We start from the raw sequence: 6,000 nt of genomic DNA, 5'->3' as shown, positions 1-6,000 counted from the left end.
CGTCATTCAGCGTCCCGAATTTCCGGGCACGACAGCGTGACCTCACCTGACCGACACACCAAGGCCGGATGGTCAGGACAGCCAGTTAACCTCCAGACATGACGCCGTACAAACCTCGCTCCTGCTGTACTCTCTCCCGTGTCTGTGCACAATTGCACATATTAGTATAACCACAATAAACCCCAAGACCAGAGCGCTGCGTATCTTATCCCGGAATCCCTGAACACAATTAAAACACCACACCAACAATAAAACAATGAGAAAAAATTATGGTAGTGTATAAATTAACATTTTTGTTCACCTTTTTGGATTCAACTCCTTGTCACTCATATACTTTTTATTGCATTAAATTTTCGTTTACAGTTTTAAATTCAGCACATTTTTCCGATTCAGATGGTATATGACATGTACCAATGTTACAATTTTATAATCGGGGTAAAAAAAATGGACAAGAAAACAAGTCTCTCTGACAGGATCGCCGAGGCGCTGGTAACTTGATAATAGCAGTAGCAGACATAACTATGTGATATTAAAATTCTCTGTCTCGCCATCCGTCACTTGGCCGCCAGTTGCTTCAAAATCCAGGCTCTGGGAACCCTCTATGTATATAACTCTGTGCTGTCGACTCCTTCAGATGATGATTATCGTACTATGGGCAGCAGCACCAAAACAACACCAGCTGACTGCAGCCGCTGCCCCGCCCCAGCGGCTAGCCCCCGCCCTCAAACACTGAAGAACTAGGCCCCATAAAACACCCACGAAGAAGAAGAAGAAGAAGACTGCCTTCCTGCAGAAGTCTGGGCAACTCGACAGGATTTAATCCCCACCTTGGTGACGGAACGACAATCTTAAAACAACTGATAGCATCTACCACTGACGGGGCTCTGGAGGCCGTGGTCCCACAGCCTAACCAGACCCATAAATAAGGTGACCAGAATCACGCTTTTAGTCGGGACAGTCTCGCTTTTTTTAAGTGTCCCTAAAACGTCCCGCGGTAAATCTTAGGAATAGCGGTTTCTAGCGGGTGCGCGTTTAGGGCACGGTGTGGTGGTAATTACAACATTTCTAGCACGTACGACGGGGTTTTGACAAGCGGACAGCCGTGTTTATGTCACAAGGGGTGTATTTTTGGTTAAGATTCGTTTTAGGCCCGTGCCAGTATCTCATTACCTACCTTATGAAACATCAGTAACTCTTCATATATCTTTTCTACAAACCTTCAACAGTCATGGAAACGCTTTGAAAATCCAATTCAAGGACTTTTTTATACTCTTGAAAATAGGGGATAATGTTTACGAAAGCGCGTCGCCTCCTCTAGCGACGGTGCAGCCGGTGTTGCGAGAAATACCTCCTTGCTGAAATAAGTCACATGTATACATGTGGGAGGGGGGGGGGGGTCGAGGGGGGCGCAGCCCCCTGTTAGTAGGTCGTAAAGTTCGGTTGGAGTAGTTTAAATATGCTCCCCGACCCTAAACCCTCTGCGAGCTATTTTACGGCTGCGGCGGCTGCAGCGTCGTCGCGGCTGCCGCCAGAGGAGGCGACACGCTTCCTTAAACATTATCCCCTATTTTCAAGAGTAAAAAAAAAGTCCTTGAATTGGATTTTCAAAGCGTTTCCATGACTGTTGAAGGTTTGTAGAAAAGATATATGAAGAGATACTGATGTTTCATAAAGTAGATTATGAGATACTAGCACGGACCTAATACGAATCTTTACCGTATTTTTCGTTAAAGATTCGTTTTAGTACCGTGCCAGTATCTCATTATCTACTTTATGAAACATCACTATCTCCTCATATATATTTTCAACAAACCTTCAACAGTCATGGAAACGCTTTCAAAATCCATTTCAAGGACTTTTTTGGGTTAAGATTCGTTTTAGGTCCGTGCCAGTATCTCATTACCTACCTTATGAAACATCAGTATCTCTACCTATATCTTTTCTACAAACCTTCAACAGTCATGGAAATGCTTTGAAAATCCAATTCAAGGACTTTTTTTACTCCCGAAAATAGGGAATAATGTTTACGAAAGCGCGTCGCCTGCTCTGGCGATGGCTGCGGCGACACTGCAGCTGGTGTTGCAAGAAATACCTCCTCGCTGAAATAAGTCAAATATACATGGGGGAGGGTCCAGGGGGGGCGGGGGGGGTCCAGGGGGGCGCAGCCCCCCCGTTAGTAGGTCGTAAAGTTCGGTTGGTAAACCCTCTGCGAGACATTTTACGGCTGCGGCGGCTGCAGAGTCGCCGCGGCTGCCGCCAGAGAAGGCGACGCGCTTTCGTAAACATTATCCTCTATTTTCAAGAGTAAAAAAGAAGCCCTTGAATTGGATTTTCAAAGTGTTTACATGACTGTTGAAGGTTTGTAGAAAAGATATATAAAGAGATACTGATGTTTCATAAAGTAGTTTATGAGATACTGGCACGGACCTAAAACGAATCTTTACTTTTTTTTTTTTTTTTTTTTTTTTTTTTTTTACTCTTAAAAATAGGGGATAATGTTTACGAAAGCATGTCGCCTCCTCTGGCGGCGGCCGTGGCGACCAGCGGCGACGGTACCGCCGCCGCAGCCACAAAATAGCTCGCAGAGGGTTTAGGGTGGGAGAGCATATTTAAACTACTACAGCTGAACTTTATGACCCCCTCGACCCCCCCTTCTAACCCCCCCACATGTATATGGGACCTATTTCTGCGAGGAGGTATTTCTCGCAATGTCCCTGCGGCCGCTGCCAGAGGAGGCGACGCGCTTTCGTAAACGTTATCCCCTATTTTCAAGAGTAAAAAAAAAAGTCCTTGAAATGGATTTTGAAAGGGTTTCCATGACTGTTGAAGGTTTGTAGAAAAGATATATGAAGAGCTACTGATGTTTCATTAGGTAGGTAAATAGATATTGGCACGGTAGTAAAACGAATCTTAACCTATTTTGGCCTCACGATTTCTTCCAAGTCAATGGGTGATGAGACTGCGAGCTCCAGGATGAGGAAAGGGAAGAGCCCGCGCAGAAAAATACACCCCTTGTGACATAAACACGCCTGTCCGCTTGTCAAAACCCCATTGTACGTGCTAGAAATGTTGTAATTACCACCACACCGTGCCCTAAACGCGCACCCGCTAGGAGCCGCTATTCCTAAAATTTACCTGTCCCGCTATTATTTATTAAGTATTGAAATGTCCCACTTTTTTTCATTAACTACATCTTTTCGGTCTTTAATATTTTACTAACTGGAAACTTTACACGTCGTACTTGTACGATACAGGTCAAGGTAAAGATAGCCATGCGTAGCTATCTTTACATTGATACAGGTACGGAGTTCGCATGAGAGGTTGTGCCTCCAACTCTTCTCACATTACTATTAGATATGCATCACTGGCATGAGGTGCACTCTCCGTCATGTGTGTGTGTGTGTGTGTGTGTGTGTGAAAATGTTCCGCTTTTAGCTTCAGCAGATCTGGGGCGGTATTGATAAAGACTCCTTGCAGTACTTTTAGAAGTGCTTCTAGAAGCTGTTTTCCTTCTTGCAGTAGCTTTTAACTTTACTGCTTTAGTCTGTCCAAATTAACTTGGCCAATAATAATTATTTGCACCGAGAAGCCCCTCCCCCATTCTGGCTAAGCTCTGCCCCCCCTTCACCTGATTGTCTGTTCATGATGTCATGCATTGTATCAAAGACACGTACCAAATATATGCGATGGAGATAATCTAACTAGTTTCTTGATTAAAAAAAATTTGTAACTGAATGGCGGCACTCTACTTTAACCCTCTCGCGCACCGTAAGTTTCCAATAAGTTTCTGTTCCACTCATCATGCATTTCTCAGGCCCGACCGGCCTTTTTTTGCCGCCGTGATACTCTACATTCCCGGACGTATTTTACCCTCACAGATATATCATACACCAATAAATTTGGTATCAATGGCTTCATAAAGACTTGTACTAGAACATGCACATATAAAAATAGAGGAAAATTTATATATAAACAATACAAACTTGTTTCAATTCTCCGTATAGAGCATTGTAGACAGTAAATCCGAAGTACCAACTCTTCCCCACTCGCTAGCTCGAAATTTTGTAGGCCAACTTTTTTAGCCGAATATTTGTTTTGAAGCAGAATTTAGTGAGGATTTTTATGGTATCCTCAAAATCCTCATACGCCTATTAGTTCCTGAGTTACGCCGAGAAAATTGTATTTTTTTCCTCTCCCGACAGAGTAGGCTAACAACAAAAAATCACTCAAAGCTCCTCATCTATGCTCCTTAGAAAGATTGCCATATGTTACCATTAAGAAACTTAACCCAACAAATGACACTACCAAATTTGACGCACTTTCACTGAAAATTTAATTTTTAATCAATTTTTTTAACTTTGATGACGCGTTTCGAGTCATCGTGCGCCAGGACCTTTTACCCTTTGATGACGCGAAACGCGTCATCGTGCGCGAGAGGGTTAACAGTCAATGACATCACCTAAGAAACAAAGTACAATAATAATTATGCTAGTTTTCAAGAGATAATGGGCCGCCCTTCAAAACAATCAGTGTAGCATTGAAGGCGATTATAGTAGGCTACCTAATAAGTAATGCATACTTCACATAGGCATACTAAATATAATCACATAAAAAATATCTTCTACAGTGACTTCATACAGGTAGGAATCATTGTATTAAGGAATAAGTTTTGTATCCTTGGCTTGGAGGGACGGGTGTGTACGCTCGCAGAACAGTGGGTGACGGTGAGCGCGGCAGACGACGCACCCGTCCCTCCAAGCCACAGATACGAAACTTATTCCTTTATACAATGATTCCTACCTGTATGAAGTCACTGTAGAAGATATTTTTTATATGATTATATTTAGTATGCCTATGTGAATGAGCTATATAGGAAATAATGACAGAAAGTGTGCATTACTTAATAGGTAGCCTACTATAATCGCCTTCAATACTACATTGCTTGTTTTGAAGGGACACCTCCCCCCTGGAACAGCTGTTTGTTCGTATTTTTATTGGCACAACATGTCAGACACGATAATTAGTGCGCGGGGACCATCAGTCAGCTGTTATTATCGTTATTATATTGAATGGGACATCCGAAAAGTTAGCTTTTAAGTCGTTAAAAGTACCCCATGAGGACTTACATTTTCGGCGATTCCTAGCAGTAAAGTCGCTACTCCTAGCAGTAAACTCGGGGGCTGGAGAAGCGCTGTCTTGACGCGGTTAAAGGCTTCATCGTGGTCCGCAGTCCATGTAAACGTCTGTTTCAGGCTCATACGGGGACGAAGAGGCTGGGCTGTGGCTGCTATGTCCGGGGTGAACTTTGACAACTAGTTGGCCAGGCCCATGAAAGAACGGAGGTCAGTTAGGTTAGCGGGTGTCGGGAAGTCCCGGATGGCACTGACTCGGTCTTCGCCTGCAGAGATGTCCGTAGCGGAGGGGTCGTAGCCACAGAATCGGACCATAGGCTCAGCGGCTGCGAACTTGTCCTTGTTGAGGGTGATTCCGTGCTTGGGGCATCTGATCATCATCTGACGAATCCTTTGCATGTGTGTAGGGAGATCGTCATAGAAGAGAAGGATATCGTCAACCACTTTGACGCAATTCTCCATCCCCTGGAGTGCCATGTCACCGCGGAGGCAGTAGGCGTCACCGGTAGCCGCAAAGCCCATGGGTCCTCTGCAGTGCTTAAATTGGCCAAACGGGGTAATGAACGTCGTGAGGTGCCTGAACACAGGGCGTCCGCTGTTATGAAGTAACGAGCTGACGGGTTAACCCTGCGGACGGCGGCGAAAGGCGTTGGTGCTGGATGAGCTGGGCAGGAAACTTGATTGTTAAGCTTCGTGAGCTCCACCATGATGTGAACTCCCTTGTCCATCAAAAACAATGTAAATCAAACAAGAGGTAGGTTTCTGTCGAAAAATAAATGTTTGCTTCATTTAGTGGAGAGAGAGAGAGAGAGAGAATATCCATATCACCGAGATATCCACTCAGGCACTCAGTCTCAGCCTCACTCGT

General features: G+C 44.4%; 1 protein-coding gene across 4 annotated transcripts in view; it reads left to right on the top strand.

Moving 5' to 3' along the window:
• Positions 1–637: 637 nt before the first annotated feature.
• Positions 638–6,000, top strand: part of LOC126999049 (folliculin-like) — a 162,031-nt gene continuing 156,668 nt past the window's right edge. The window contains exon 1 of one of the 4 annotated variants that reach the window (XM_050861426.1): positions 638–927. The gene's annotated coding sequence lies outside the window, so the exon portion shown is untranslated. The remainder of the gene's footprint in view (positions 928–6,000) is intronic. The other 3 variants (XM_050861427.1, XM_050861425.1, XM_050861430.1) reach the window with 3 other exon arrangements.

Source organism: Eriocheir sinensis, chromosome 15 (assembly GCF_024679095.1).
Source record: "Eriocheir sinensis breed Jianghai 21 chromosome 15, ASM2467909v1, whole genome shotgun sequence".
NCBI classification, from domain to species: domain Eukaryota; kingdom Metazoa; phylum Arthropoda; class Malacostraca; order Decapoda; family Varunidae; genus Eriocheir; species Eriocheir sinensis.
Note: the sequence above shows the minus strand (reverse complement) of the source record. Positions and strands in the feature narration are given on the sequence as shown.